General features: G+C 36.7%; 1 protein-coding gene and 1 pseudogene across 4 annotated transcripts in view; both read right to left on the bottom strand.

Moving 5' to 3' along the window:
• Window positions 1–26,017, bottom strand: part of LOC108588667 (uncharacterized) — a 708,321-nt gene that overhangs the window by 496,352 nt on the left and 185,952 nt on the right. The gene's annotated exons all lie outside the window — the stretch shown is intronic.
• Window positions 5,744–6,383, bottom strand: LOC108588582 (anaphase-promoting complex subunit CDC26 pseudogene; annotated as a pseudogene).

Genomic DNA, 26,017 nt, shown 5'->3' with positions numbered 1-26,017 from the left:
TGGCTTTTGTTGCCAATGCTTTTGGTGTTTTGTTCATGAAGTCCTTGCCTATGCCTAAGTCCTGGATAATTTTGCCTAGATTTCCTTCTAGGGTTTTTAAGGTGCCAGCTCTTATGTTTAAGTCTTTAATCCATCTGGAGTTAATTTTAGTGTAAGGTGTCAGGAAGGGGTCCAGTTTCTGCTTTCTGCACATGGCTAGCCAATATTCCCAACCCCATTTATTAAACAAGAAATCCATTCCCCATTGCTTCTTTTTATCACGTTTATCAAAGATTGTATGGTTGTAGATATGTTGTGTTGCCTCTGATGCCTCTGTTTTGTTCCATTGGTCTATATCTCTGTTTTGGTACCAGTACCATGCTGTTTTGATTACTGTAGCCTTGTAGTATAGTTTGAAATCCGGTAGTGTGATGCCCCCTGCTGTGTTCTTTTTGCTTAAAATTGACTTGGCTATGTGGGCTCTCTTTTGGTTTCATATGAAGTTCATGGTGGTTTTTTCCAGTTCTGTGAAGAAAGTCAATGGTAGCTTGATGGGGATAGCGTTGATTCTGCAAATTACTTTGGGCAGTATAGCCATTTTCACGATATAAATTCTTCCTAACCATGAACATGGAATGTTTCTCCATCTGTCTGTGTCCTCTCTGATTTCATTGAGCAGTGGTTTGTACTTTTCCTTGAAGAGGTCCCTTGTGTTCCTTGTGAGTTGTATTCCTAGGTATTTTATTCATTTTGTAGCAATTGTGAATGGCAGTTCATTCTTGATTTTGCTTTCTTTAAGTCTGTTATTGGTGTAGAGGAATGCTTGTGATTTTTGCACATTGATTTTATATCCTGAGACTTTGCTGAAGTTGCTTATCAGTTTCAGAAGTTTTTGGGCTGAGGCGATGGGTCTCCTAGGTATACTATCATGTCGTCTGCAAATAGAGACAATTTGGCTTCCACCTTTCCTATCTGAATGCCCTTTATTTCTTTTTCTTGCCTAATTTATCTGGCTAGAACTTCCAGTACTATATTGAATAGGAGTGGTGAAAGAGAGCATCCTTGTCTAGTGCTGATTTTCAAAAGGAATGCTTCCAGTTTTTGGCCATTAAGTATGATATTGGCTATTGGTTTGTCATAAATAGCTTTCATTACTTTGAGATACGTTCCATCGATACCGAGTTTATTGAGGGTTTTTAGAATAAAGGGCTGTTGAATTTTGTTGAATGCTTTCTCTGCATCAATTGAGATAATCATGTGGGGTGTTTTTTGTGGTTCTGTTTATGTGGTGAATTACGTTTATAGACTTGCGTATGTTGAAGCAGCCTTGCATCCCCGTGATGAATCCTACTTGATCATGATGGATACATTTTTTAATTTGCTGTTGCAATCGGCTTGCCAATATTTTATTGAAGATTTTGCATCTATGTTCATCGTGGATATTGGCCTGAAGTTTTCTTTTCTTGTTGGGTCTCTGCTGGGTTTTGGTATCAGGATGATGTTGGTCTCATAAAATGATTTGGGAAGGATTCCCTCTCTTTGGATTATTTGGAATAGTTTCAGAAGAAATGGAACCAGCTCCTCTTTGTGTGTCTGGTAGAATTCGGCTGTGAACCCGTCTGGATCTGGGCTTTCTTTGTGTGGTAGGCTCTTACCTGCTGCCTTGACTTCTGACCTTGTTATTGGTCTATTCATAGTTTCAGCTTCCTCCTGGTTTAGGCTTGGGAGGACACAGGAGTCCAGGAATTTACCCATTTCTTCCAGGTTTACTAGTTGATGTGCATAGAGTTGTTTGTAATATTCTCTGATGATGGTTTGAATTTCTGTGGAATCTGTCATGATTTCCTTTTTATCATTTTTCACTGCATCTATTTGGTTGTTCTCTCCTTTCTTTTTTATCAATCTGGCTAGTGGCTTGTCTATTTTGTTGATCTTTTAAAAAAACTAGCTCTTGGACTTACTGATTTTTTGAAGGGTTTTTCGTGTCTCTATCTCCTTTAGTTCTTTTCTGATCTTAGTTATTTCTTGTCTTCTGCTGGGTTGTGAATTTTTTTATATTGCTTCTCTAGCTCTTTCAATTTTGATGATAGGGTGTCAATTTTGGATCTCTCCATTCTCCTCATATGGGCACTTATTGCTATATATTTTCCTCTAGAGACTGCTTTAAATGTGTCCCAGAGATTATGGCATGTTATGTCTTCGTTCTCATTGGTTTCAAAGAACTTCTTTATTTCTGCCTTCATTTCATTGTTTATCCAGTCTACATTCAAGAGCCAGTTGTTCAGTTTCCATGAAGCTGTGCAGTTCTGGGTCGGTTTCTGAATTCTGAGTTCTAACTTGATTGCACTGTGGTCTGAGAGGCTGTTTGTTATGACTTTAGTTGTTTTGCATTTGCTGAGGAGTGCTTTACTTCCAATTATGTGGTCAATTTTAGAGTAGGTGTGATGTGGTGCTGAGAAGAATGTATATTCTGTGGATTTGGGGTGGAGAGTTCTGTAAATGTCTATCACTCCAGGTCTGCATTCAAGCCCTGGATATTCTTGTTGATTTTCTGTCTGGTTGATCTGTCTATTATTGACAGTGGAGTGTTAAAGTCTCCCACCATTATTGTGTGGGAATCTAATTCTCTTTGTATGTCATTAAGAACGTGCCTTATGTATCTGGGTGCTCCTGTATTGCATCCATATGTTTAGGATTGTTAGCTCTTTTCTTGTTGTATCAATCCATTTACCATTATGTTATGTCCTTCTTTGTCTCTTTTGATCTTTGTTGCCTTAAAGTCTATCTTATCAGAGATGAGAATTGCAACTCCTGCTTTTTTTTGCTCTCCATTTGCTTGGTAAATCTTCCTCCATTCCTTTATTTTGAGCCTTTGTGTATCCTTGCATGTGAGATGGGTTTCCTGGATACAGCACACTGATGGGGTTTGAATTTTTATCTAATTTGCCAGTTTGTGTCTTTTGATTGGTGCATTTAGTCCATTTACATTTAGGGTTAATATTGTTAGGTGTGAATTTGATACTGCCATTTTGATGCTAGCTGGCTGTTTTGCCAGTTAGTTGTTGTAGGTTCTTCATTATGTTGATGCTCTTTAGCATTTAGTGTGATTTTGGAATGGCTGGTACTGGTTATTCCTTTCTATGTTTAGTGCCTCTTTCAGGAGCTCTTGTAAAGCAGGCCTGGTGGTGACAAAATATCTGAGTACTTGCTTATTCACAAAGAATTTTATTTTTTTTTTCATTTATGAACCTCAGTTTGGCTGGATATGAAATTCTGGGTTGAAAGTTCTTTTCTTTAAGGATGTTGAATATTGGCCCCCACTCTCTTCTGGCTTATAGAGTTTCTGTTGAGAGATCTGCTGTGAGTCTGATGGGCTTCCCTTTGTGGGTGACCCAACCTTTCTCTCTGGCTTCCCCTGGTATTTTCTCCTTTATTTCAACCCTGGTGAATCTAATAATTATGTGCCTTGGGGTTGCTCTTTTTGCAGAATATCTTTGTGGTGTTCTCTGTATTTCCTGCATTTGAGTGTTGCCTGCCTTGCTAGGTGGGGGAAATTTTCCTGGATAATATCCTGAAGAGTATTTTCCAGCTTGGATTCATTCTCTTTGTCACATTCTGGTACATCTATGAAACGTAGGTTAGGTCTCTTCACATAGTCCCACATTTCTTGGAGACTTTGTTCATTCCTTATTTGCTTTTTAGTCTAATCTTGGTTTCTCATTTTATTTCATTGAGTTGATCTTCGACTTTGATATTCTTTCTTCTGCTTGGTCAATTCAGCGTTGAAACTTGTGCATGCTTCGCAAAGTTCTCATATTGTGTTTTTCAGCTCCTTCAATTCATTCATATTTCTCTCTAAGTTATCCATTCTTGTTATCATTTCCTCAAAATTTTTTTGAAGGTTCTTAGTTTCTCTGCATTGATTAAAAACATGTTCTTTTAGCTCACAAATTTTCTCATTACCCACCTTCTGAAGTCTATTCCGTCACTTCATCACAGTTATTCTCCATCCAGCTTTGTTCCCTTGCTGGTGAGGAGTTTTGTTCGTTTGTAGGAGTCACGGTGTTCTGGTTTTGGGTATTTTTCTCCTTTTTGCGCTGGTTTATTCCCATCTTTGTGGATTTATTCACCTGTCGTCTGAGTAGTTGCTGACTTTTCAATTGGGTCTTTGATTGAATGCCCAGATTGTTTATGATGAAGTATTTCTGTTACTTGGTTTTCCTTCTACCAGTCTAGCCTCTCTGCTGTATGACTGCTGTGGTCCACTCCAGGCCCTGCTTGTCTGGGGTGCACCTATATTGGCTGCAGAACAGTGAGGGATGCTACCAGTTTCTTTTTCTGCTATCTTTGTCCCAGAATGATGCCTTCCAAATGTCAGTCTTCTGGATATAGGGGGGTCAGGGTGCTGCTTGAGGGGAGAGTCTGTACTTTATAGGAGCTCAAGTGCTCAGCTGTGAGCTCTGTTGTTCATTCAGGGCTGTTAGGCTGCTACATTTAATTCTGCTGCAGCAGAACTCATAAGCAAATTCTTTTTTTTTCTCAGATGCTCTGTCTTGGGGGTTGGGGTTTTCTTTATGTGTCCATTGCACTGTCCTGCCCAGCTAGGAGGCAGTCTAGTCACTATTTGCCTGCCAAGGCTCTGCCCTGCTGGTGTGAGGTCTGCCCTGTTGCTGCAGGCTCTGCCCTGCTGCTCTGGTCTCCGCCCTGCTGCCACAAGCTACACCCTGCGGTGGAGTCTCTCTGTTGTGGCGGATTGCCTCGGCAACGGCAGGCTGTGTCAGCAATGGGAGTGTGCCTCAGTAGGGGCGGGTTGCCTCGGTAATGGCAAATGCCTTTTCCCCACCGAGCTGCACCATCCTGGGTTCAGCTGTGCCCGCAGTGAAACTCTCCACCTGGAGCATTTGGAATCGCCAATTTTTTGTCCCACTGCCCTGGCCCAAACACTGTTTCCCTGGAATCTCCTGGCCTGGTTCACTGTCCAAGTCCCATTCAATCAGATGGATATGCCAATCTGCCCTCTCAAGTCTCAGACTGTCGGTTCAACAGGGCACCCGGACCAGTGTGCTTTGTGCGGAGCACTGTAGAGCACCGCTGTGCTGCAGCGCCAGCTGCCGGCTGCACCGGCCGCTGGCTGCACCAGCCAAAACCTCTTCGCTGGCATCCCATGTCTCTTTTATACCTGGAAATTTCCCCATTCTGTGGGCAACAAAGATCTGTCTGGAAATGCGGCCCTGACTCACCGTCCACACGTTCACTGAGAGCTTCAATCCTGGGTTGTTCTCACCATGCCATCTCGAGTCGGTCCTTCCTATAGCCATTTTAATAATATTGTTTCTTTCTATCCATGAGCTCAAGATGTTTTTCATTTGTTTGTGTCTTCTTTGGATTTCTTTCAGCAGTGATTTTTAATTATCATTGTAGAGATCTCAACAAATCCAGGAATTGGTTTTTTGGAAAAAAAATCATAGATATGCCACTAGCTAGACTAATAAAGAAGAAAAAAGAGAAGATCCAAATAAATACAGTTAATGAGGAGATGTTACTACTTACCCAACTGATATTTTTTAAAAAATCAGAAACTACTATAAACACTTCTATGCACACAAACTAGAAAATCTAGAAGAGACTCATAAATTCCTGGACACATACATCCTCCAAAGACTGAGGCAGGAAGAAATTGATTCCCTGAACAGACCAGTAATAGGCTCCAAAATTGAATCAGTAATAAAAATCCTACCAACCCCCCCCAAAAAAAAAAGCCAAGGACCTGATGGAGTCACAGCCAAATTCTACCATATGTACAAAGAAGAGCTGGTTCTATTCCTACAGAAAATATTCCAAGAAAGTGAGGAGAAGGGATACCTCTTCAACTCATTTTATGAGGCCAGCATCATTTTTTTTTTCAAAAAATATATTTATTTTTAAAAGTGAAAAATCAGATCAGCTTTATAGAGTCAAATTTTCCAGAGACAAACCAGAGTTTGGATTCCAGCTTAGAGTGCAACATAAGCATCAGTAATCTCATGCAGAAGCATTTATCTCTGACATTCTGCTTGACTGCAAGCACTCAATTCTCTAAATCTGGTTTGTACTTCTGCCATCATTTTATTCCATTCCACAGATCTGGCCTGCAAGATAATCCATCTTTAAAATTCAAGACTTCCAAATTGAGATGAATGATTATTGGGTTTGGATTTGGGTTTATAACCAATCCAGTCATTGATTGTTTATTCCAGACTCTTGGGATCACTGCTGAGCCCAGTGGCTTCTTCTCCATCACTGCCTCCTATGACTTCCACATCTTCCTTCTGTTTCTTACAGGTCTCTAGGTTCTTTCAAATGCTCTCAAACTCATCAATGTCATTGAGCTTTAGCTCTAGGAATGTTGGTTTTCATCTCAGCATACTGAAGTCAACACTAAGGGCCAAACCCTGTGAACTATATTAGCAATTCACAGGATTATCCTCAGCATCTAAACAGATTCTAAATGTGTACATCATTCATTAAACAAATGCTTCTTGCGCTCCAGCTACAAAGTAAAAGGTACAGTCATAATCTCTTTTCAAGCCTTCTGAGCCCCTTCCCAAATCCTCAGCTCCCCCAACAACACTACTCAAGGCCAGTATCATCTTGATAAAAAACCTGGTGGAGACACAAGAAAAAAGAAAACTTCAGGCCAATAGCTGTGGTGAACATGTATGCAAAAATTCTCAGCAAATTACTTGCAAACTGAATTCAGCAGCACTATCAAAAGCTAATCCACCAGGATCAAGTAGGCTCCATCCCCAGGATGCAAGGTTGGTTCAACATATCCAAATCAATAAAGGTGATTCATCACATAAACAAAACTAAAGACAAAAACCACATGATTATCCCAATAGACACAGAGAAGGTTTTTGATAAAATTTAACATCTCTTCATGTTAAAATCTCTCAATGAACTATATATTGAAGGAACATACCTCAAAATAATAAGAGCCATTAATGGTAAGTCCACAGCCAACATTACAGTAAATGGGCAAAAGCTGGAAGTGTTCCCCCTGGAAACTACCACAAGACAAGTATCCCCTCTCTCATCACTTTTATTAAACATAGTATTGGAAGGCCTAGCAAGAACAACTGGGCAAGAGAAAGAAATAAAGAGCCTCCAAACAGGAAGAGAGGAAGTACAAACAGAGATCCGTTTGGAGGCAACATGATTCTATATTTAGAAAACTCAATTGTCTTGGCCCAAAGGCTCCTCCAGCTGATATACATCTTCAGCAAAATTTCAGGACACAAAATCCATGTAGAAAATTCACTAGCATTTCTATATGCCAACAACAGTCAAACCAAGGAGTCAAATCAGAAAGGCAATTCCATTCAAAATTGACACGAAAAGAAGAAAATACATAGGAATACAACATTGAACATTCAAAACACAATCAAACTTGTAATTCAGTAAATAGCATTCCTTTCAAGAACAACTGATACTTCTCTTCCTCTTACCTCCTCCCATTATAGAAACAGCAGCACCATTATGATCATGATCATCTTTACTTCAACTTATCAACCCAAATGCTGAAGATACTTGAAAGGCCATAGATTTCTATGGCATGTTATGCATTTCTTTTGTTTCTATATTTGATGTTTGATTTCATCTATTCCCATTGGAGATCACAAACTTTGTAAAGGCAGAACCAATGTCAAAAAAACTTAATCTATCACTTAAAATGTTACACTTAGGTAGACTATAATAATCCACATTGAAAATAAAATTTCATTACTTGAACTAATTGGATTCTTTCTATTAAAAAGTTGAAGCATACTGTCTAAATATCTTATTCTCCGAAAGATTTCCCTATGCTTTTTATTTTTGTAACACAGAAGCATATCTAGAAGATGCTTTCAAATGACTGTACATTTCATTTCATAATTATCTTCCTTTTCTGCTTGGTTTGTCCAAAGATGCATGCAGATTTAGATGGAGTATTGAAAACAAAGTGTCATGGAAACCAGACTCACTGACAGTCAGCCAACTGCTTCCCTTTAAATCATTCCTTTGAAACAAAGTTGAAAATTATAAACTTTTTTCAAGCCCTGACGTTGTCCTCCTCAAAACAACCCACTTATGTCATTCCAAGAGTTTTGTTCACTGTCATGTACAGACAGCCTACATTTTCTCGGTGGCCTGAATTGCTTGGATTTTTGTCAAAATTCACTCAATTCTGTATTTTTTTTACAAACCTGTCCTAAAATTGTGAAGTTACTCTCCACAAGTTTAGAATTGAAAAACTGAAATTGAGTTAGCTGCTTTATGCTGACCATAAAAGATACAAACTTTTTAAAATATTAACATAGATTTTAATGTGATTATACAATAGAAAAAAAGTAATGACAATCTAATAAATTTATTTGTGTTAGCTACAACAGAAATATTACAAAGATTTTCTTCTGGTCTTCACTGTAGCATTTTATTGGTTTGTGAAGGCATATAGATTTTGCCAAGCTCAATGTCTTAGATAATTAAAAGTTTAAGATCCTATATCAGTGGTTAAGTTTTAGATTATATATGCTTATTTCTTACTACATCTTAATCATTAGTTAGTCATTACCTATTTTTATTTCTCTTTCCCACTTTGAACCTTTCAAATATCTTTAAAAGAGTTTGCCTTCTCCATATATCACAAATAACTTTTAAAATCCTTCATCAAATAAATTTATTTTTTACAAATATGATTTAGATGAAATTGGTTCTCTTTGAGTAAAATGGGATTTTACCCCTTGGTTTGTATCTAAGTTGATTTCCAAAATAGTCAAAGTCTTATGCTTTGTAATGTTATTGTTGGCTATTTATTAAGTTCATCTGTTGACATGACACTTGAATTCAGAAAACATAACAAAGTATATTGCTATATTTCATGAGTTAATAGTTTCAGAAAGCAAAACACCAAGTAATTAAGGATGGACAAGCATTTGGAAGATTATTCAATTTTCTAACAGATTTGTTATAATGGTTGTGGTAGTCAGCACTCTTGAGATCAAGTGCTGTGATCATGGAATTGTGCTTATTAATGTAAACGTGTTTATTAAGTTTCTGTTGAATGTCTTCCAGTCCTTTCTAAGGAAGGGTGTGCTGTTTTAATTCTGACACTGGCTAAAACAATATGATAACATTTTCTTATAATAAATGCCCTGATTGCCCAATATAATTAGAGAATCTCCAGGTTTCTGCCAAATAAAAAATCAAATTGGAAACATAACACCAGAAAGTCCAGGTATACTAAGAAAATTAAAGTGATGGTCACTGTTACTGAGGCCTAGATTTGTGAACTTTCTCAGATATCCTTCTCAAGTCCTTAATTCACCCACTTCTACTTACCAGGCTACCATGTTTTTATTTATGCAACTTGTTCCTATATGTTATAAGACTGGTCACACTAAACTACAGTCCATGGTATATACTGTCTATCTTCCTCAGGAAGATTTGAAGTTATTAGGATGGGGACAAATTTTTTTTTCAACCATGTACTTATAGCAACTAACAGAGTATCTGAAATAGAGAAGATACTAATATATGGAAATGAAATGGAATATGGTGAAGTAGAGCAAGATTCAAACACAGAGACATGATAAGATAGTCTATATGAAAGTATATTATTGACAGGACTGCAGTATCCCTAACACAAGCCACAAAGTTTCTTAATGCTTTGGCTTCACCAAAATTACAAAATTAAGTAGATTGAAAGATAATAGAAAGTACAATTATTTCTAGTGCCACTTTTATTGTTTGCACATTTATCTTTCATAAATGCAATCAGCAATATAAAAAGACACATCGATTACCTTTTAAAGTAGCACAACTTGCTTCCACACTGCTATTCAGGGATTTTTTTAAAAGACATATTATGAATCATCTTGATAAGCATTAGTAAAATTAACATATACATGAAGATAATCAGCTTAGTCAATCTGTATTTATTTGTATACTAAATTAAATATGTACAATTGTCACAGTAAAAGCCTAGTCAAGGAGATTATATCATTGCACATCATGGTTTGAAAGCGTGACTTCAAATATAAAAAACAGCCATGACATGATGTCAGGGGGATCTTGTCAGAGAGTCAGCAGAATTTAGAAAATATTCATTTCAGGTGAATTTAGACCTACCTATCCTTCTCAGAAAGGGATGCAGGCATTCTGCATATTCTCAAGAATGTGGCTGAAATATTACCAGTTATTATGTTATTCAGGTCATTCCACTAAAATGAAATTTAAGAAATGTCACAACAGTTCATGTTACCTAATATTAATTTCTTATATCACACTGCCATGTGTGTACCTATGTAACAATCTTGCATGTTCTTCACATGTACCCCAAAACCTAAAATGCAATTAAAAAAGTAAAATTAAATTAATGTGTATTTCCAGATTTTCTTTTTATTCAGCTAAATAAAAAGATTTCTGGAATGACCCATTTGATAGATTTATTTAGCTCTCCACCCCTTTTCTAAAGGAATCAACTCTTCCCAGCTTTGCAATGTGAAACTGAGCAGAAATGAGGAGAGGCAGAGGGAACCTAGGCTTACAAAGTTAAGGATGGGTGGAATTTCTCAGAAAATTTGGGATGTGAGGCATAGGACTTCTCATGTGTGAGGGAAACAGATAGGAGAGAATTGTTTTTCTTTCTAAGTGTTACTCTCATCTACTTATTCTTCCCCACCTAGTTTCTTCACAGTTTTTAGAAAATCAAATAAGGAACTCTAAGTCTGGAAGACCATGAAGCCCACCTTTTAAGGATTATACTGCATAACAATAAAGAACAGAGGCTTTACATAATCATGATTCAGTAAGATTCCTCAGGATAAGTACATTCTTCAACACTTCTGAAGAGACAGCATTATATTACAGAAAGAAATCCGTGATAGGGGTCAAATAAACTTCAGTTTGAAACCTGGTTCTCCTGCCTACTCGTTATATAACATCGAGCATGTTACTCTCCTACTCCAGAGATAAACTGAGATTATGCAATCGAAATACATATAATCCAAATATATACAATTGGAATATTATACAGAAAAAGCATGATATATACTCAGGTTGTCATTAAATGCCCATTAATTCTAATTGTGAAGCATCAATTATCAAAAAAATACCCTTATACTATCAGTTTGGAGCAAAATTAATTACTGTTTTTGCTATATTTTCTCACTGAGATTTCCATCAATCACTAAAAATATGTGTACTTCAGGAATATAATTAACAGTAGCACTCTATAGCATTTGCAGCATAAAAGACTTTTTACAACTTTTTTATTTGAGTCTTACAACAATTCTGTTAGGTATGGCTCAGTACAAATAGCCCCAAATATATAGATAACCTGAGGCTCAAAGAAGTTAAGAAGTTTGTACAAAGCCAACCAGCCAGTAAGTAAAAGAATTGAGGCTTGCATCCAAATCATCTGAATCTAACTCCTGTGATATTTCCACTAAATCTCCATAGTTGCAATGAGGCTATATCACATGAAATGCAATAAAGATAGAACATAAGTTCCTTGAGAAGCTGATCTACAGCATGGAATAGCAAAGGAAAAGTTTCACTACCAGAAATTGTCGACACAATCTCTGCAGAAAAGCAGAGTCATTCCATTTGTACAGAGGAAATATAGAGCTTCACAGGACAGGCACTTTTGCATAAGGAAATACATATCGATTCCCTTGCTGCTTCTGTGCCTAACCCCGGTCCCTCTACTTCTTTGCCTGGCTACATATTAAGAATGTTTTAAAATTCAGTTTGAGCATCCTTTCATGTCAGATGCTTTCTCTTATCTTTAACCCTACCCCAGGCTAAGTTAGAGGTCCATCTGATTTCCCACAACATTGCATGCATAAGTCCATACAGCCCTTGCATGCACCAGAACAGCAGCTCAGCGAGGGGGACTTCTGTCTGGTTCAACCTGTGTTCTTAGCATCTAGAGTAGTGTCAGACATTTTAAAACAGGGTGCTTAATATATATGTATAGAATGAATTAATAGAACCTATCACTACTTTTGAATTGTTTAATGTCTGGGTCATCAGTATACATATTCCATGAAAACACATGCTTTCCCCTATCTGTGGATTCAGGCCCTGGTATAGATTCTGGCATATACAAACATTCCAGAAGTATTTGTTAAATAATGCATACTCAGCACAAGGCACTAAATCCATTATGAACATTAACTCACATATTCCTCATTATACTCTTGGAGGTAGGTACTATTGTCCTGCCTATTTTGCAGATGAGAAAACTCAGATATGGACACATGAAATAGCTTACACAAAGTCACACAGCTGGAAAGTGGTAGAGCCAATATTATCAAAAAGACCAAGAGATAACAAGTGTTGGCAAGTGTGTGGAGTAAAGGAATTTCTTGAAAACTGTTGGTGAATGTAGACTGTTGCAGCCATTATGGGAAACAGTATAGAGGTTCCTAAAGAAATTAAAAACAGAACTACATTCTGACCCAGCAATCTCTCTTTTGAGTGTATACTCAAAGAAAATTAAATCACCCCTCATAAAGATAGCTACACTCCCATGTTCATTGCAGTATTATTCATAATAGCCAATACATAAAAACAACCTGTGTGTCTTTCAGTGGATGAATGAATAAAAAACTGTGATTAATATATATACGCGTGTGTGTGTATAATGGAATATTATTCAGCCTTTAAAAGGGAGATCCTGTCATTTGCCACAACATGAAACTAGAGGACATTATGCTAAATGAAATAAGCCAGAAATAAAAGAAAAGCATTGTATGATCTAATTTATATGTGGAATCTAAAAAAAAAAAAAATTTAGGTCAAGTATACCGAGAGAATATACAGTTTTACCAGGTTGCCAGAATTGGGAGGAAGCAGAAATTGAAAGATGTAGAATTTGTTAATGGGATGAACAGATACAGAGATCTAATGTATAATAGGATGACTATTAATAATATTGTATCCAGAAATTTTTGCAAATGAGTAGATTTCAACTACTCTTGCCACACACAGAAAAATGGTATGTGAGATGATGGAGATGCTAATTTGCTTCACTATAGTAATTATTTCACTATCGATATGTATCCCACTAGATCATATTGTGTGCTACATATATATATATAATAAAATTTATTTTAAGAGGGCAAGAAAGAAGGAAGGGAGGGAGGGAGGGGAGAAGAGAAGAGAAGAAGAAAGGGGGGAAGAGGAAGGAATAAAGAAGGAAGAGATAAACGGAGGGAGGAAGGAAGGAAGGGAGAGAGGGAGAAAGGGAGGAAGAAAGGAAGGAAGGGAGGAAGGGAGAAAGGGAGGGAGGGAGGGAGGGAGGGAGGGAGGGAGGGAGGGAGGGAAAGAAAAAGGAAGGAAGGACTAAGACTATAACCCAGGCAGTTAGCTCCAGAGTGCATACTGTTAACCATTCTGCTCTATTGAATAAGTGCATGGATGAATAAACCAACAAAATAATGATGTTACAATGATATATGCAGTAATAGAGGCCTCAAGTAGTGCTACAAACACAGATGAGGGAGTAACTAATTCTGCCTGAGGATGGTGGAAACCTTCATATAACAAGTAGCATTTTTGTTCAGCATTGAAGGGGGAAGGGCACTAGGCAACAAAAGTTAGGTATTTATTGATTTATTGTGACTTTATGTGTCATTTATTGTGAACAATATTATCTATTTGAAGTCTAAAGTTTTAACAGTGTTTTTATTTATTAGCAATATTAACTCTAGTCATCATTTTAGCTCCTTAGTCACTTCTTCTATGATGCATACCTCACATTTGTTTTCTAATTTCTTTGATAAAGATCATATTTGGGGAAATGCAGACTTTTATTTTTGTGAAGTAGATTTTTTTTGCTGATGATTATGAAATGAACTAGAACTGAGATGAAAAATATGAAGTAATTTTTTCTTCTCTGTTTCATAAGATTTGCTTTGGCTCTTAATTCAGAGGAGCTTGAAACTGTAAACTGGTCACTCCAGAGACCACCCACACATTTTCCAAGGTTCACATCTGGTTTTGCCAAACTTCCATTTGAGACCATGTCCAGTCCTAAAGGAGCCATGAGAGGAAAACTGTTGAAAAGGAGAGATAGAAAATGTGGCCTATTGTGTCTAGAGAGTGTGATTGGAAAATGGGAGGCACAGGGATGATGTGGACATGAGCTAAACACCACCATGGCGACATTAGGTGTCAAGTTCCCCAAGATGATTCCTACTGGAAGTTAGATTAGCTAGAGCTAATTCTACCTCTGCAGCCCTTTGGCAAATTCAGGAAACAAGGCTTAGCTTGCAAAGGTCCAGCTGCTGAGCTTGCAAAGGAATGAAGAAAAAAATGTAAATAACACCTGCAAGAATGTCATTCAAAAAAATCCTTGAGATAAGTTAACTCAACATATGAAAGTCAGGACTCGGCGGACAAATAAATTTCATTTTATTTTACCCAGTTTCTGAATTGTGGGATGAGAAAATAATATACTCAACTTGATCCCTCTGAAATACTTCAGTTCCTTTCAACTCCAAAGGTCACTGTTGAATATTTCTGACACATAAATTTTAAACTAAATCTCCATAAAACAAACCATCTACATTTCAGCTTGATACCAGAAAAACTATATCCTGAATGAGAAGTTTTGTACTACACAGTATCAGTTTTTATTCTCTTAAAGTGGTGTAAGATCACACATTTATCCCCTAGCTACCTGCAGAAGACAATAAATAAAACACAAACACAGGAAAGGCTGACTCCCAATTCTGTAAGCATAAGCAAGCATTACCAGCAGGGCTACTGCTAACACCACCGGCTCTGCATGATGTCATAATACAGTTCACTATAAAAGACAGGAAGTAGCCCTGGAGGACTTAAGATAGCCAAGTAGTTAAAATGATGCAATGCATTTGCTGAAACATTAAGTGAACTTCAACACTGTCATCTTGCTGTAGGATAGTGCTCTATTTGGCAAAATATAATAATGTTGAAACACGATCATTTCACACAATGACAACGGCAATAAACAGTAAAACAGGGTGACAGGGGAAAAAACTGAAGTATGTACTACTTACATAAAACGGGGGTGGTTATTGTCATGAAACAGCTATTGGTAAAGGTAATATTTGAGCTGAGTCCTGAACAATGAAGAAGAACCATAGATGTGAAGAACTGGGGTAATGAGATTACGGGGAGAAGGAACAACAAATTCACACAATTTGTAAATAATAGTGCTGAAAACTTAAACTCAGTCTTCTCCTCTTTCCATGACATCAAACTCTCTATTTTTACTTAGTAAATGACAAACTGTGACCAACAGGTAAAACAGCACTCATGAAGTCAAATTAAGGCTATCACAATATTCTTATCTACAATCTTTTTAAAATAATCAATATTGAAATTGGCTGTACGTTCCAATTAAGAGCTCAAAAATTTTAATTTTACTCAAAATGAAAGCATTTTAATAGAAAATAACATGAATCCAAAATAAGGCTCGTATTTGATATTTAATTGCAAGATTTTGTCCCTCCAAGCATTATAATGAAATTATCTTTATTTGTCTTCCAGTAACACTAGAATAAACATACAAGCCTTGAGTAAAAAGATAACTTCTCAGGAGAGAGATCCAAGATGGCTGATCACTAACAGCTCAGGATTGTAGCTCCCAGTGAAAGCTCAGAGAACGTGAGGAAGCCACACTTTCAGAAAAATTTTCATCACTCATGGACCAGCAGATTTCTAGTGGAGGAGCCCCATAGGTCGCCAGCGTGACTCTTGTGGCCGGCACAGCGGTTTTGCCGGCACCTTGGCGCAGCAGCTCTTCATGCAGAGTAAACGGAACTGGTTCCCTTACTGACTGGTGTTTGGAGCTCCAGAAAGGCAGAGCCGCTTGTTGCAGACTCAAGAAGGAAGCCAGACCAGAGATTCCCGGGCAGAAGAGCACCATCAGTCTTATTGGGGCTATTTTGGCAGGCGCAGTGGGTTGCTTGAATCCCAGCACTGGGAATCAATAAATTGGACGTCAACTCAGAAACCTAATTAGAAAGGCGGTAATTGTAAAGATGACAGATGGATAAATTTATAATAAAGGGGAAAAAACAGCCTAAGAAGGCCGAGCATACCCAAAATCAGAACCCCTCTCCCTCTACAGGGGATTGCAGTTCCTCATCAGCAACAGAACAAGCCCTGATAGAAAAGGACTGTGTTCCATTTCTGAAGTAGGCTTCAGAAGGTGGATGATAAGAAACTTCTGGGAATTAAAAGAACTTGTTCTAACCCAATGTAAAGAAACTAAGAACTTTGATAAAAGGTTTAACAAAATGCTGAAAAGAATAGACAATATAGAGAGGAATATAAATGAACTAATAGTATAAAAAAATACAACACGAGAACTTAGTGAAATATGCACAAGTTTAAATAGCAGAATGGATCAAGCAGAAGAAAGGATATCAGAGGTCAAAGACCAACTTAATGAAATAAAACGACAAGACAAGAATAGAGAAAAAAGGATGAAAAGGAATAAAAGCAAAGTCTCCAAGAAATATGGGACTATGTGAAAAGACCCAATCTACGTTTGATTGGTGTACCTGAATGTGATGGAGTGAATGAATCCAAGCTGGAAAATACTTTTCAGGGTATTATCCAGGAAAATTTTCCCAATCTAGCAAAGCAGAACACTATTCAACCCCAGGTAATACAGAGAACACCACAAAGATATTCCTCAAGAAGAGCAACCCCAAGGCACATAATCATTAGATTCACCAGGATCGAAACAAAGGAGAAAATACTAAGGGCGGCCAGAGAGAAAGGCCAGGTCACCCATAAAGGGAAGCCTATTAGACTTACAGCAGATCTCTCAGCGGAAACCCTACAAGCCAGAAGAGAGTGGGGGCCAATATTCAACATACTTAAAGAACAGAACTTTCAGCCTAGAATCTCATATCCTGCCACACTAAGCTTCACAATTGAAGGAAAAATAAAATCTTTTATGAACAAGCAAGTACTCAGAGATTTTATTACCACCAGGCCTGCTTTACAAGAACTTCTGAAAGAAGCATTATACATAGAAAGGAACAACCAGTATGAGCCTTTCTAAAAATATACCAAAAAGTAAAGAGCATCAACATAAAAAAGAATTTACATCAACAAATGGATAAAATAGCCAGTTAACATCAAATGGCAGTAAACCTAAATTTAAATAGACTAAATCCCCCAATTAAAAGATACAGCTAAAACCTAATGGTATATCCAAAGATACACAAAGACTCAAAACAAAGGGTTGGAGAAAAATTTGCCAACCAAATGGAGAGCAAAAATAAATAAATAAACAAAAAGCAGGAGCTGCAATTCTCACATTTGATAAAATAGATTTCAAAGCAACAAAGATACAGTGGTAAAAGGATCAATGCAACAATAAGAGATCTTAATACCCAGATACATAAGACCCATAATGAGATTTAGACTCAACGAGACAGAAAATTAATAAGGATATCCAGGACTTCAACTCAGATTTTGAACAAGTAAACTCAATAAATATTTATAGAGTTCTCCATTTTAAATACACAAAATATTTATTGGCCATTATTAATACCCATTTTTAGAATGAAGCAATATTCCTGTTTTTTCTCCCTCTTTTTCTTCCTCTTTCTTCCTCTCCTTCTCTCCTTTTTTAACTTTTCAACATCCTGTTTCCTCACCTGTACTCAATACATTCCTCTGAACACCTGATTCCTTGTGATTCTCCCATCCCACTGAAACCTCCAATCCAATATTATGCAGCAATCAGAAATGATGGGTTCATGTCGTTTGTAGGGACATGGATGAATCTGGAGAACATCATTCTCAGCAAACTGACACAAGAACAGAAAATGAAACACCGCATATTCTCACTCATAGGCGGGTGATGAAAAATGAGAACACATGGACACAGAGACGGGAGTACTAAACACTGGGGTCTATTGGGGGGAAAAGGGGAGGGCCAGTGGGAGGGGGAGGTGGGGAGGGATAGCCTGGGGAGAAACGCCAAATGTGGGTGAAGGGGTGAAAGCAAACAGAACACACTGCAATGTGTGTACCTATGCAACTGTATTGCATGCTCTGCACATGTACCCCAAAACATAAAATGCAATAAAAAAATAAGAAAAAAAAAGATAACTTCTCTGCTGTGAGCCTAAATCATCTCTAAAAAATAAAGTCTATTAAAAAATTTAACTAATATTTTAAATACTAAACCATAATGCAGCATTTAAGATAGTCTAGAATTCTATAATTCAAAAACCTCACCAAACTAATAAAATTTAAGAATTTAACAAAAAATACAGAAAAAGTATCATAAATGAACTTTATTTTTTCTTCTTTGAAGTTATCTGTAATTTCACAAACATTTAAAATAACTGAAGCATATATACATATATATATATTTATGTATACACACACACACACACACACACACATATATTTGGTGCTTCATTTCCCCAGTCTAAATCTTTTGGATGGATATTAGAACTTGTCACAAAATGAAAAAAAAAACACATACTATTATATACAAAATCAAAAATGTCAAAAACATGAATTCAGAACATCAAAATCAAAGGCTCTAGCAGGGTATCACTTATAAGGAGACAGTACTTCATAGCAGAAAGATCTGAACTGGGAGTAAGTACATTTGGCTTCTCTTTTAACTGTCGTTAGCCAGATATAAGACCTAAGGAAAATTAATTTACCTCCACAAACTTCAGGGTTGTTATTTGTAAAATTGGTGTAGAAACATTTGTTTTTTCTACCTTGCAAGATTGTTGTGTGGATCAAGTGAAACTATAACTAAGGTTTTCAAAATACAGAACTACCCAATTAAAATAAACAATAACTTTCCCCCTCCCATACACATATCTCTCCCTAAAAACATTAGCTAAAATCATCAGTGCTGGGCCCATTACCTGCTGAAAAATAAAAGATATTAAAATATTTTTTCAAGTTGACCTATACAAATTAGCAGTTGTGCACTAAATTATAAAGTTTATGTATTTATATCTCATGACACATTTAAAAGTTCTTCACTACTTAGAGCAGAATGATTCGAGAATTAAATTCATTTGCAGTTCTAGACTGTTGGCTTTAAAAACAACCTTAAAAGATTTCCAACTCTCAATACTCAACATTTTTAGTAGAAGATTTTTGCTTATTTACTATATGCAATCATGACTAAAAGTGAACCTGCTTGTTTTATTATTTTGTTCTCTTCCACATTCTATGTGCTTATCAGTCACTTTCACACCTCATGACCTGGAAAGATGTGCCTCAGAATACACAATAAAGTATCTCTCAGAGGTGCCTGACTTCAACAAGCAGCAAGTCACTGATTTCTCTGTTTCAAATGGAAATCAGTGTTGCCTTAAGAATGCTGGACAATACTGTCAGTTATCTTCAGTCTTTTATGGACAACATTCAAGACCAAATTAGAATTTGTCCTTGCCTGGTAATCTTTCTTTTATTTTAAAGAAGCTGTTAAAAAAATAACACTGAGGCTTGGAACTTGTTTTTCACAGATTTGTTTTTTATTTTGAAACTTTAGGTAGTGGCAGGCTATGTTTTGCAGAGGTTGCTATTTAGTAGACTAAGAATTGTTTTAACTGCAGCCTTTTATTCCTTAAATCCTTAGAATCCTTTAACACTAAGAATCATTTGAATAGACTATGAGATTCTTAAAAGAGAAAAAAAACCATATTTTATTTAGCTTTTATCCCCAACACCTAACCCCATGCTTGTCACATCAACTGGCATCCATTGGTAATTCTTGTATAATCAGGGATTTCAGGGAGTCCTTGATATTAATCATGAAGGTGACCTACTTCTAAACAATCTAAGCTTCTGGAATATTCTGCCCTCTTAGAGTTAAACCACAGTATTTCATGAACTGAATTCCCTACTGTCAAGCAACTTTCACTAAAACTAAACAGTTACCATATGCATGGTTCCAATTTTTTTTAAGTTTTTATAATTAAGCTGAAATTTCCAGTTCATGTATATGATGGAGGTGAATATCCATATTTATTATATTATAAACACCATTTGTCTTTGAGAAATTTTGAGAAAGTGTGGTCCTGTGTTTAATAGTGTGAACTGCCTAAATAAGATAACCATATATATGTAATTTTCAAGTACCAATCCTCTTCTCTGGCAGGGGAAACCTAGCCACATTTAGTTGATGATTTACTATGATTTAAGGCTTATGTCACTTATGGGGTTTTTTTCTCTTTATATACTTTAAAGAGTTTTATGGTCTTCTTCTTGATTTTTAAAATGGGTATTATTTTAACTTCAAAAGTGACTATTTTATTTTTAGAAAATAATACTCACATCCACAGTGGCATCCTGTTGGCCTGAGTACCACGGCATAATAGAGCTGAGATCATGCTCAGTGTATGAGATTTGTGGTTATTTAACTCAGCATCACCATCACCCCCTTTAAATATGTCCAAATCCCCTTCCCTACATAATTCCATGATAGTGTAATAGTGAAGAGTTAACTCCAATTTTGACATTTGACTACTGACAGTTTTTCAAACCCCACGACTCTCCTTCTGCCTTCTGTATTGCATCTGGGAAAGCTGAGAAAGCCTGGTAACAGCTTCTTTTGTGCCAGTGGGAAATTTAAACAGTGCAAGCTCTGGCTTATGGATGTGCAAAAATCATAACAACTCTACCTCCTAACCACAATAAAAGCCAAACAGTCTCCATCCCCCTTCAAGCAATTTTTTCAGACCTGCTTCTAAGCTTGCCCTGCTCTCTCCACAAAGTCTCATTATGTAACAAACCTTTTTATACTATCTTGATACCTGCATGGATATCATTAGTCTTGATATCCAAATCAAATTTGGAGTGGAGGATCATCTCATTTTTACAAGATGACCACAAGTGCCAAGGAAAGATCATAACTCCCCACAGGCAGATGCAGCCATATGTATAAGCTGGCATGAGATTCACTGCCACTTTAGAGTGGCCCTTTGCAAACCTCTCATTTAAATGCTGCATATCAGGACAGTTGCAGAAGATTTCCAGAGAAGCCTGAGATTTGCAGTGGCTTCCAAGTGAGCTTGAAGAACCGCCGCTTCAGTGATGACTAATGTTGACTTTCCTGCTTTTTGTCCTCCAGTCTGTCAATGATTGTGTAAACCTCAAATTTCCTACTAGCCCCTCCATTCTTAGAATATATAGGGGACTTCCATTTTCTAGACTGAACCCTGACTGAAAGAATCAATCAGTAACAGGAACAACTGAGTCTCAGACTTGGTCTGCAGATTGACACTCAATATATACTTATGATGGCAGACTTCCCCTTTATCTGTGAGAGTTTGAATCAGCAAAATGAAGCAGCTTAAAGAAATTGGTGCCAATTAAAGGGAGAAAGCTATCACAGTAATTCTATGGAGTAGTTAGGTCAAGAATCTAAAGGAAGAGAGCAGGCAATATTCCACAGGTGACATCAAGCCTAGAGCCAGAGACAAAGCTGGAAGGGAATGAGGTATCATATGGGGTTGGGTAAGGAGATGACACATTTTTCAAACATGGTGAATTTTTGGTAAATCTGTTAAACAATTTGCTGTTGGTGAGATCAGGTTTGATTAGCCTACACTCAAATTTTGCTGTTCTCTCCTATGTATCCTCTAAAAATCACATGGTTCCTAATTCACTGTGCCTCAATTATCATGCCCTGCATAGTAAGACCTAGCTGGAATGGAGTCCGTGGGCATATCTAGGAGAAAAGCCATCTATGGATGTTCAAATAAGCAAGTAAGAGCAGCTCCAAAGCCTAAAGCTAAAATTGAATTTTGTTTAAGAGTCCCTAGGGCTAATTTTTGGAAAACCAAGTAATGGACCAAAGAATGTATGTTTCCGGAATGCAATTCCCTTGCTCTTCCTGGGCACTGTGTTGCTACCCAAATTGGCGTCAATGTCCATTAACTTCTTGGGGAAGTGTGTCTTTAAGACTCTTTAAAGCTACTGAATAATTTTTAACATTACTTTTAAGTTTTATAGCATTTTGTCTTCCACATCTGCAGAAATCAGCACCGTCCACCCTGACTGCAACTCCCTTACTATGTTATTCATGAGTCATTTGCCACTGCTGTGACCAGTCATGCTTCAAAATACATCAGTATCACAAATTAATGACCGAAATTGTCATTGGTGTCTTCATGTAAACATAGCCAGAATTTGTCTACCATTTTTCCTGATTCCTCTTTAACCTTTAATGATAATTGCCTCATCTTTCAATCTAAGATCTGTGACTCCTTTTCTATCAGCAAAGATGATACTCAACTCACTCTGGTTTTCTTTTCATTTTTCCCTAAGATAGAGAAAAGACTAGAAATTGCAAAGTGTTTTTATAAGTTTCATATCTACTGAAAAAGCAGGTAGGAGAAAACTGTGCAGAGGGGAATTATTTTGCTTATTGCAGGCTAAGATCAACTTATAAGATAGTGGATAAAAATATAAAATAGCAATGACCTCATAACTATACATTTTTGCTGAAGCATTAGGTACATCTACAGCTTTGTCCTTTGTGCTTGAGGGTAAAGTTATAATTAGTATTTTTTTCTGATTCCTGATTCCTGATCCTGAGTCAGTGGTTTTTGAAACAACACAAACGTGAGAGATATTATTAAAGTACCATCTTGGTGATGGTGAGTGGCCAGGATGGCAGAAAACTAAGTACAACACTGGTAATCAATATTGGTAATTAAATGTTTTAGAAACAATACAACAGAAGTAAGTAAGATTATAGCTTCCTCCAAATGCAGACATACTCATTTGCATGCTCTTTGATGTAGACACATAAAAGCAAAGTCATATTCAATCATACTCATACCCTTTGACTAATGTACATTCATATGATACATGATAGACCAAGAAAGATTCAGAAACATAGCTCTCTCAGATGCATTGATTGAGACTGACTGTTCCCTAGGTAAAGCACAAACATAAGTGTATATTTAGGCCTACACTACCACTACCCCAGCGTACACTCACAAAAACATTCTACAACTGTTCCACTGCCAGCATTCAGAAGCCTTTTGCCATGTAGTAAGTCCACTCTCTGTTATATGCACTTATCTGTAATGTGATCAATTTTATCCTTAAGTATTTTGTCTCTTTTCACTGATTAACAGCTAAGTTCCAGAAACTTATTTTGACAATCTTATTGATGAAATATTCACAAGAAAAATTAAAATAAAAACTGAAGCACACTTCAAATCGCTGAGTGCAAAATATTGAATCATCTTTTACTACCACAAAATGTCTGTTACTGTTTAGTCTAGTACTCAGCTGAAAGTTGAATTTTCTTGAGTACTTTCAGAACAGAGCAGTCATTTAAATAGTAGCATTTCCCGCTTTGCTTTGCATTATAGTCTGCATAGAAGTACTTTGAAAGCTAGGAAATATTTCTACGCTAATTAAGGCATATAAACACTTCAGACTAAGTGTAGGCATGTGAAGTTTCTATTCAATTTTAGAAACTCAGTACTTTGGGAAAAAGAAATATAAAACAGTGGCATTAAATAGTACATAATTGAAAGAGTTAAGGATTAAAGATCAAAAGTTATAAATTATATGTTGGGAATTCAGGAAACACCCACAAAATTGCAGAAATAAAGATTTTCATCCACAATAACTAAGACTATTGACACTGTTAGTATGACATAACAGAGGGTTTATCCAAAGGTCCTTTGTAAGGTTCATCCTAGGTTTTGCTTTCTATTTAAAAATGGAATTTTATATATTAATTATACTATTCCCCTGCTGTTTTTAGTATTAATGCAAATTCATAAGGCTTGATGTCCCTTCAACGCAATTGGGATTTCGAACTTCAGTTCACCTACTAATGTCACTGTGTCTCTTGAAAGAGGACAAAATCTAAGGCCCAAATATAAATTTTATATGCTGTTCAACACCTATATAAGAATTGGTCTAATAATAAATTATATTTAGAAGATTCCTTTGTGCATGTTTTCAGATTGAAAACCTGATATAAATATGTCAAAGTTCACGGTTGGTAAAGCACTGCATTTTAGTACAGTCAGTGGACCATTAAACTGCTGTTAAACATAAATTGCTTACCACACTGATAAAAAGCAACAGCTGTGTCTAAAGCAAAGGTCTTACTCAGAAGTGTCCTACAGACACCAGAGTAGCAAAAAGACTAGAAGATGAGGAAACCATTGTAAAGTGTATCAGTTTCTCATTTTGTGGTGCCCTAAGTTAGAATATTGAGATGGCAGTAATTATTACATTTTTAACTAATAATAATAATATCTTTTCTGGAATGGTTTACTCAACCTCCATTTTCTCCTCTTTCTAGTTGAGAAGCTGGAAATCTAAAATTTATATTTCCCAGACTCCCTTGCAACTAGAGTATTATGTACAAATCAGGCTCTACCCTGTTAATAAGCTCAGGTAATATGTGAAAGAATTGAGGCAAAGATCATCTTCCTATGACTCTTGGCTGTTGCTGCTGGCTAGCACAGTCATGGAAACATGGAGCTTCCCTACAGAAACTTTATATTATCCACGCTCCAGTTTCCTGAGCATTTAGAAGTAATAGTAGTAATAGTCGATTTCTGATTTAACTTCCCTGGAGAAAAATTTTAATTACCCATTCTCCAGATTTTTCAGACAGTTGGAGAAGCACTGACTGTACTTCTTGCTCTGACATAGGTCTAATGGTGGCCCAAAGGTATCACCTCTGCATATTTCTGAGAATCATCTAGGAGGCTCATCCTAGAATTTGCTCCTTTGGCCCTTCCAATAAATTTGCAAGCCTCAAAATCCCTGAAATAAATCCCTATCTGCTTAAAGTGCCTAGAGTGGTTCCTGTTTCATGCACTGAACACTTATCTTTTGTTGCTTTATTTAGTTTACAAAGTAGGTTGTGTCACTATAGTGAAAAAGATGTTTTACAATTGAATTCAAACCCTATGTGAGGTCACTTAATTTTTTCTAGCCTCAGTTTTCTTATTTCTAGAGTAAAGGAGGATCATAAATACTTACAGAGATAAATACATCTTTATTAAATTATGCTTTATAAATAATGTCCCTCTCTCAGCATAAAACATAGAATTGGTCCTTTAAAAGTCCTCTATTCTTTCACATACATACATCAGGCCATTTATATCAAGTCTCATTCAATGAATGTTAGATACTCAGAAAAAAATTTTTTTTTCCTTTTACCTGTTCACATATGTAATCTCATTTCTATTATATTCTTAATATAAAACAAATATTAGTTTTCTCATTACATCTATGAATCTGTGTACCCACTAGGCACATATTAGATTATCAATAAATGAATTTCATTAATCTATATCAAAACTTATCAAAAGAAAATTATCAGTTTATATTGACTCATGAACTCTCTCATATGCTATTAGAGTATGTCAAAAGAAAACTATTCAAAAAGCCAAGGTTTACAAATGAGATACCAATTAATTGCCTAACCATTGAGCTATTGTTTATTGTAAAGAACTAAAAATTGGTGCTTTTTTTCTACATTCATAACACTTTAAAATTCATAATCTTTGAGGTAGGTTCTATTAAGTAATTACAAGTACTGAAGGGGTCCAGCCACTTCTAACCATGTGACCTAGACAAGTTTTCTAGCTTCTTTAAACCTCAGTCCCAACATGCATGCATGAGTATAATAAAAATTCCTATATGCTACAGCTGGTGGTAGAATGAAATAAGCCACCAGGCACAGTGGCTCACACTGATAATCCCAACACTTTGGGAGGTCAACATGGGAGGATCACTTGAGTCCAGGAGTTCAAGACCATTCTGGGCAACAATAGTGAGACCCCATCTCTATAGAAAAATGTAAAAATTAGCCAGCATCCTGGTGCATGGCTGTGATCCCAGCTACTTGGGAGGCTGAGGTAGGAGGATCACTTGAGCCCAGAAGGTCCAAGCTGCAGTGAGTTGTGATCACACCACTGTACTCCATCCAGCATGGGCAACACAGCGAGACCCTGTCTCAACAACAACATCA

This window comes from Callithrix jacchus, chromosome 16, assembly GCF_049354715.1.
Source record: "Callithrix jacchus isolate 240 chromosome 16, calJac240_pri, whole genome shotgun sequence".
Taxonomy (NCBI): Eukaryota; Metazoa; Chordata; class Mammalia; order Primates; family Cebidae; genus Callithrix; species Callithrix jacchus.
Note: the sequence above shows the minus strand (reverse complement) of the source record. Positions and strands in the feature narration are given on the sequence as shown.